Below are 9085 nucleotides of genomic sequence, written 5' to 3'. Positions count from 1 at the left end.
ATACGTTTTCCCGCTGGGCCGGCGTATTCTTCATCGAATTGTTTTCTGTTTTTATAAGTTAACCCCTGGGAACTTTCTGTTTCATTACAGATGAGTCCCTGGACTAAAACCCTTATAACTTTTTAACAGAAAAGTATTTTTGATTGATTCTTTTTCTGTCCTCCTTAAAATTTTGTCTAGTTTTTTATCAGATTTATTTGAAAAATATTTGGAGAAATTTTTGTGAACCTCACGGTATTTACGTTAGCGCATATGTTTCTTTATACCGTAGATACCGAAGGAGGTGACGGGACCGCGAACTTCACCGTGCTAGGCTCCGACTACTCTGAACCAGGCAAGCATGTTTGAACTTTTGATATGATGATTGTTTTGGCATGTTTGCATTAAGTAGCTTCATGGCATGTTGATGAGCATACCGACGGATGTCATGTTACATGCAACAATGAGACAAGTAAGTTCCGAAAATCCATAAGTGGATGAATGTGACTGTGCATGGCCATGTGTTGGCATGAGGATGGGTAAGATGGCAGTGTTGTAGCATGCCAGTCTTATGCCAGACTATATGACTTCAGTGTCAACCCGTATCGGTCCAGTTCCTTCCATTTTTCCTTCCCTGTACTACCACATGTTTTCCGCAAGGAATATGGCTTACTAAGTTGCAAACCGCTTTCTTGGTACACACCAAAAGGAGAGGTCGTGATGATGGTTCCATGGCCCTGGATTAAAGCCAGTCATCCGGCCAGGGGGCATGGGTGTTTCCGGTTGGGACCGAGAGGGGGGCACCCCTTAGAGCGCGCATATATAAATTTGATCCCATGCTATTCGAGATTGTGATCTCCCCGTCTCAAAAGTTTTTCTTGGACGATGTCTAGGGTGATTCCTGGCATCGAGAGGTAGGATGGGTGTGTACTGGTTAGCTGTGTTTTTGTCCGAAATACCGTAAACGGAACTAGTCCTTCGTGACTACGGAAATCCGTTGACTGTGGGAAAAATTTTCGTACAAACTCTGCAGAGTCATATATCCCTTTGAACCATCTATTCCATGTCCAAGTTCGGTATTATCTTATCCCGACAAATGTCAGCTTCGATGACAGAGACTCCGGTGAATCACATGAGTGCTAAGTCCGGTTAAATGTTTATTCCTGAGGATGGACTAACCCGTTTATTATCATGAATTGAATGTTCATTATGAGTATTATTTACTTGTGAATAAAAGCCCTTTCTGCGATGTCGCTCAGACGTCCGACTGTGGAATTGTTATTATTTACTTTCAATAAAAGCCCTTTCTGCGATGTCGCTTAGACGTCCGACTGTGGCATTGTTATTATTTACTTTCAATAAAAGCCCTTTCTGCGATGTCGCTCAGACATCCGACTGTGGCATTTCTTTTAAAGCCCTTTATGTGGCGTCGCTCAGACGCCCGACTGTGGCATTTCTTTTAAAGCCCTTTATGTGGCGTCGCTCAGACGCCCGACTGCGGCATTTCTTTTAAAGCCCTTTATGTGACGTTGCTCAGACGCCCGACTGTGGCATCTCTTTTAAAGCCCTTTATGTGGTGTCGCCTAGACGCCCGACTGCGGCGTGATTTATTTATTTATCTTCCTATCGAGGTGTCGCTTCAGACACCCGATTGGGTTTACAGTTATTTTGTTGGGTTTTCGAGCGGACTACCGCCGACCCCCCTTTTACCTGCCTTGTTTTTACGAATTAATGTGCCACTGTTAAAATTAATCATGACGCATCCATGCATGCATTTGTTATATCTTACGTCCGAACTGTCTTGCGAGTACTTTCAAAGTACTCTGGCTTGTTGATTTGGCCAGATGCTGACGAAGGCGATCTCATGGATGAAGAATTTGATAGCGAGTCCGACGCCTAGAGGAATCCCAGTCAGTCTCGTGCGACCCTGGATTTGGTCACTGTATTATATCCGTTTCCGCTACCAAATAAATTCATCGAGCCTCACTTCGACGCTCGATGAGATGCCAGTTTTAGAGTCATGTATCTCACTCCCCGCTGTGTTTTTCCACCACCACCCTATCCTCAAGTCATTAGTATGCCTCCACACCACTGCGTCATGTCCGCCATTATGTATAATTATTGGCGTGCTTGTAATAATTTGGTTGAGCAACCGTAGCTCGACCCTGTAATGTATTTTATGCTACTGGCTTATTGTATCAAGAACTTGTCTACCGGTAAGGAGGATTTTTCTCATACTGGACTCAAAAGATTGGTTTCTCAATAAACATTTTTATTGGAAAACCGGTCGTGACAATAATTCAGCAACCCGGAGAGTCAGCTCACAAACTTTGGAATTGGTTCTTAATTAAAAAGAACCAAATCATGGAATGTTCGGACGCCCGGAGAATCAGCTTGCAAACTTTAGCGGCATTTAAACATAGTGTCTGCGATGAATGGCTCACCCCACACCTCGGCTAAGAAAAGCCGAAGACCATGCAGCTCTTACTGCACTTATGTCCCACTTTTGTGTGGGCGAAGATAGCTGGTTGGCTCATAGAAGCAACAGTTCTGGCGACCCCGACACTTCTGAGGCCAGGGACGGCAATGGCAGGCCATGACGCAACAAAAACAAACATCGGAACAATAACGACACCGAGGATAAGGTAGTAAACGCCGGATTTAGTGGCTCCAAACCCGGTCAATCGAAGAAGCCATTCAAAGGTAATAGGGACGGTCCATCCAACTTGGACAAAATACTAGAGAGACCTTGCCAGATTCATGGCACCCCAGACAAGCCTGCCAACCACACCAACAGAAACTACTGGGTATTCAAACAGGCAGGCAAATTAAATGTCGAACATAAGGGGAAAGGACCTCAAAGCAAGGATAATGACGAGCCTCGTGAGCCGAACACTGGGGGACAGAAACAGTCCCCCCCCCCCGAGGTGAAAATCGTGAACATGATCTATGTCACCCACATCCCCAAGTGGGAGCGAAAACGCGCATTAAGGGAAGTCTACATCGTAGAGCCTATCGCCCCAAAATTCAACCCATGGTCAGCTTGTCCGATCACCTTAGATCGCATGGGACACCCAACCAGTATCGGAGGTTCGGTGGCCCTGGTACTTGATCCTATCATCGACAAATACCATCTGATATGTCTCCAACGTATCTATAATTTTTGCTTGTTACATGTTGTTATATTATCAATCTTAGATGTATTATAATCATTTTATAGCCATTTTATATCATTTTTGGTACTAACCTATTGACATAGTGCCAAGTGCCAGTTGCTATTTTTTCCATGTTTTTACATCGCAAAAAATCAATATCAAACGGAGTCCAAATGCCCCGAAACATTACGGAGATTTTTTATGGGCCAAAAGGAACACAACGGGCCCTGGCTGCGCCTGGGGGTGCCCCAAGGGAGGCACAACCCACCAGGGCGCGCCAGGAGGCCCAGGCATGCCCTGGTGGGTTGTGCCCACCTCGGGTGCCCCCGGACCGCCTCTTTGCTCTACAAATACCCCCAATATTTCCAGAACCCTAGGGGAGTCGACGAAATATTCATCCAGTTGCCGCAGAGTCCAGAAACACCAGATCCAATCCAGACACCATCTCGGATGGGGTTCACCACCTCCATTGGTGCCTCTCTGATGATGCGTGAGTAGTTCTTTGTAGACCTTCGGGTCCGTAGTTAGTAGCTATATGGCTTCCTCTCTCTCGCTGAATTCTCAATACAATGGTCTCTTGGAGATCCATATGATGTAAATCTTTTGCGGTTTTTTTGTTGGGATTGATGAACTTTGAGTTTATGATCAGATCTATCTTTTTATATCCATGAAAGTATTTGAGTTTCTTTGACCTCTTTTATGCATGATCTCTTATGGCCTTGTATTTCTTCTCCGTTATTTGGGTTTGTTTGGCCAACTTGATCTATTTATCTTACAATGGGAATAGGTGCTTTGTAGTGGGTTCGATCTTACAATGCTTGATCCTAGTGATAGAAAGGGAACCGACACATATGTATTGTTGCTACTAAGGATAAAACGATGGGGTCTATCTCTACATAGATAGATCTTGTCTACTTCATGTAATCGTTCTTATTTCATTACTCCGTTTCTCCATGAACTTAATACACTAGATGCATGCTGGATAGCGGTCGATGTGTGGAGTAATGGTAGTAGATGCAGGCAGGAGTCGGTCTACTAATCTTGGACGTGATGCCTATATAATGATCATTGCCTGGATATCGTCATGAGCATTTGAAGTTTTGTCAATTTCCCAACAGTAATTTGTTCACCCATCGTTTGCTATTTTCCTCGAGAGAAGCCACTAGTGAAACCTATGGCCCCCGACTCTCTTTCTCATACATTTGCCTTTGTGGTCTACTTTTTTCTTGCATTTATTTTCAGATCTATTAATCCAAAAACGCAAAAATACCTTGCTGCAATTTATTCTTATCTATTTTATTTTGTGTTCGATATATCAATCTACTACAAATTTACCTCATGCCCGTTTACCTATCTTGAGGCGCCATACCCCGAAAGGGATTGACACCCCCTTTAACACGTCGGGTTGCGAGGATTTGTTATCTGTGTGCATGGGTTGTTTACGTTGTGTTGCTTGGTTCTCCTACTGGTTCAATAACCTTGGTTTCATACTTGAGGGAAGTACCTACCGCCGCTGTGCTGCATCATCCCTTCCTCTTTGGGGAAATACCGACATAGCTTCAAGCGACATCAAAAGGAATTTTGGGCGCCGTTGCCGGGGAAGATCTTCAACATATACCAGGTTTCTATTCACAAATCTCATCTCCTCACAATTTACATTATTTCCATTTTCCTCCCGTTTTCCTCTCCCCCACTTCACAAAAAATTGTCGTTTTATTCGCCCCTCTTTTTTTGTTCGCCATTTTCTTGTCGGATCTGTTTTTGTGTGCAATCTTATTGTGTGGTCATCATGACTCAAGAGAACACCAAGTTATGTGATTTCTCAAATACCAACAACAATGATTTTATCGGCACTCCGATTTCTCCTCCCGCCACTAGTGCGGAGTCTTGTGATATTAATATTATTTTGCTGAATCTTGTTATGAAAGATCAATTTTCCGGTACTCCTAATGAGGATGTTGCATCCCATCTTAATACCTTCGTGGAATTATGCGATATGCAAAAGAAAAAATATGTGGAAAATGATGTGGTCAAGATGAAATTATTTCCTTTTTCTTTGCGTGATTCTGCAAAAAATTGGTTCTCTTCTGTGCCTCGCAATAGTATCGATTCTTGGAATAAGTGCAAAGATGCTTTTATCACTAAGTATTTTCCGCCCGCAACAATTATTTCCCTTCGAACCCAAATCATGAATTTCAAGCAACTTGAACATGAGCATGTTGCACAATCATGGGAAAGGATGAAAATGATGTTAAGGAATTGCCCAACCCATGGGTTAAATCTATGGATGATCATACAAATTTTTTATGTGCGCTTGAATTTTGTTTCTCGTAATCTCTTAGATTCTGCTGCTGCGGGTGGTACTTTTATGGAAATTACTTTGGGTGAAGCCACCAAATTTCTTGATAATATCAAGGCAAAATTTTTCACAATGGCATACCGAAAGAGCTCAAACTAGTAAAAAAAATCCGATTCAAGAAATTTCTTCTTTGAGTGAAAAGGTTGATGCTCTTATGAAATTGGTCGCTAGTAAAAGTGCTCCTATTGATTTCAATGATATGCATTTGTCTACTTTGAATGAGCAAAATAGTGATGCCATAGATGTGAATTTTATCTCTTGAAATAATTTCAACAACAATGCGTATAGAGGTAATTTTAATCCTCGGTCTTTTCCTAGTAATTCCTCTAATAATTATGGTAATTCCTATGGAAATCAATCTTATAATAATAATAGGAACACCTATGATCTTGAGAACAATATTAAAGAAATTATAAACACGCAAAAAGTTTTCAACACTTCCATAGAAGAAAAGTTAAGTAAGATTGATGATTTGTCTAGAAGTGTTGATAGAATTGCTCATGATGTGGAAAATCTCAAGATGATTTTTTTTGTGCCTAAGTTTGATGAATCAATTAAAGCTCTTTATGTTTCTATGGATGAAAGTAAGAAAAGAACCGCTATGTTTAGAGCTAAAATAGAATTTTTAGAAAAAGTGTTTTCTAGCGATTTCTTTCATAAAAGTGATGAAGATCTTAAAACGATTGGTGTTTCTTCTATTGATTCCTTGTTTAGTAAAGTTAAGATTGATGAAAAAGGGACTGGAGAAGAGTCAACTTTAGGTAGAAGGTGTCCCAATATTTCGCAGGGTGAAAATCTTATTGAGAAAATTGATAAAAGTGGGTTTGAAGAGGTCAAAACTTTAGATAGTGATGTGCCCACTCTTTTGGATTACAAAGACTTTAATTATGGTAGTTGATCTTTGATTGATTGTATTTCTTTGTTGCAATCCATGATAAATTCACCCCATGCTTATGAACAAAATAAATCTTTTACTAAACATATTGTTGATGCTATGATGAAAGCTTTTGAAGAAAAATTGGAATTACAAGTACCAATTCCTAGAAAATTGCATGATGAGTGGGAACCTACTATCAAAGTCAAGATTAAAAATTATGAGTGTTTTGCTTTGTGTGACTTGGGTGCTAGTGTTTCTACATGTCGGTGTACAAAAGTAGGGTCTCTCCTTTTGCACCCCTTAACTTGTGCACGGGCAGTCGGAGCCACGCTCACGGCCACACTTAACAAGGCAGAGGAGGGAAGCCGGAGGGAAACCGAAGCATAAGACAAACAAAGCAACGCCAAGGCCAGAAACAATGAAGAACAAAGGAGCAAGGTGGACTCCCCCGGCAAGACCCTTGCCGGGGCGACCTCCGCGGCCTCGGCAAGAGCCTTGCCGGGGAAACTTGCCCAACACCAGCAGAGCGAGCAACCCTTGAGCCCAGGAGTTCCAAACACCGCCGACGACTACATTGGAACCAAGGCTCAGGAGGCACCTCCGTGGTGACATGCAGATCTTTGTCAAGATCATGAACACACAAGATCAGATGAGGACCAGAAGACGGCAACCCTCGGCGGCATCCTAGCCGAGGAAATCCATAAGACCCCCGTCAAGACCCTTGCTGGGGACGACTGCAACGCTGAGGGAGTCCTGGATTAGGGGGTATCCGTACAGACGGATTATATCCTTTGGTCGAACTATTGGATTATGAAGATACAAGATTGAAGACTTCGTCCCGTGTCCGGATGGGACTCTCCTTGGTGTGGAAGGCAAGCTTGGCAATACGGATATGTAGATCTCCTCCCTTGTAACCGACTCTTTGTAACCCTAGCCCCCTCCGGTGTCTATATAAACCGGAGGGTTTTAGTCCATAGGACAACATACAATCATACCATAGGCTAGCTTCTAGGGTTTAGCCTCTCTGATCTCGTGGTAGATCAACTCTTGTACTACTCATATTATCAAGAACAATCAAGCAGGACGTAGGGTTTTACCTCCATCAAGAGGGCCCGAACCTGGGTAAAACATCGTGTCCCCTGCCTCCTGTTACCATCCGCCTTAGACGCACAGTTCGGGACCCCCTACCCGAGATCCACCGGTTTTGACACCGACATTGGTGCTTTCATTGAGAGTTCCTCTGTGTCATCACCATTAGGCTTGATGACTCCTTCGAACATCGATAGCGATGCAGTCCAGGGTGAGACTTTTTTCCCTGGACAGATCTTTGTATTCGGCGGCTCCGCACTGCGGTCCAACTCGCTTGGCCATCTAGAGTAGATCGAGAGCTACGCCCTTGTCTATCAGGTCAGATTTGGAAACTTGAACTACACAGCCGACATCCACGGAGACTTGATCTTCGACGGATTCGAGCCCTTGCCGAGTGCGCTGCACGGTCACGATGAGCATGATTTAGCTCTACCATCGGACAGTGTTCGGGAGATCGCACCGGCGACCGCTCCGACCATCAAGTCGGAGCCAATTGCGCCGTCCAGTGACGGGTGGATCGACCCCGCCACGGAGGCCGCATTCTCATCGGCGATCGAGCCGAGTATCGACCTTACCCTTCACGAGAGCCGTGACACCAAACTGTCGGATTCCTCCCCGGCCATGGACTCCGAACCGCCTGCGCCTGTGCCTACCGAATCCAACTGGGCGCCGATCATGGAGTTCACCTCCGCGGATATCTTTCAGCACTTGCCCTTTGGCGACATACTGAACTCATTAAAGTCTCTCTCCTTATCAGGAGAGTCCTGGCCGAACTATGTCCGGCAGGATTGGGATGCGGATGACGAAGAAATTCGCCGCCCACCCACCACCCACTTAGTAGGCACTGTCGATGATTTGACCGGCATGCTCGACTTTGACTCTGAAGACATCGACGGCATGGACGATGATGTAGGAGACGAACAGGAACCACTGCCCACAGGGCACTGGACGCCCACTTCATCATATGATGTATACATGGTGGACGCACCCAAAGAAAACGACAACGAAGAACGGAAGGACGCAGCGAAGGGTTGTTCCCTCGAAAAGCAGTCAAAGCGGTGGCGTAAGCGCTGCTCCAAATCCCGCCTCGGTAGAAACAGCGATCATATAGACCCAGTGATAGATCAAGGTGAGCCAGCGGAGGACAAACACGGCATTGAACCATCGTCCAACCACGGGAACACGGAGAATCAAACCGAACAACCCAACTCCATCGAAGATAACAGTCCGGATGACATCACACCGGACAGGCACCTGGGGCAACAGAATACCCATCAAAGTCTTGTTGCCACTACGAGGAGTCTGAAAAAGCAGAAGCAAAGGCTCAGGGCTGCACAAGACACACTCAAAATCAGATGGAGTGAAGTACTCAACACTACAGCGAAGTACGGCGGTAATCGCCACAGCAAGAGCAACCCGAAGCGAAAGCTACTACCTGAATTCGATAAGGAGGCCTTAGATGCCCCGCAATCAAAAAACAAAACGGCCATCCGGTCGGATAGACGACCTCGTGGCCAACATAGTGCGGCAAATGACGCCACACATAAGCCAGTACGCGATCCACGTGAGGGCTCGCATCAAAAGGATGGTACAACCAGATCCATCTACGGGTCACGCAAGCGCGCT

This window comes from Triticum dicoccoides, chromosome 4A (assembly GCF_002162155.2).
Source record: "Triticum dicoccoides isolate Atlit2015 ecotype Zavitan chromosome 4A, WEW_v2.0, whole genome shotgun sequence".
Classification (NCBI taxonomy): Eukaryota; Viridiplantae; Streptophyta; class Magnoliopsida; order Poales; family Poaceae; genus Triticum; species Triticum dicoccoides.
Note: the sequence above shows the minus strand (reverse complement) of the source record.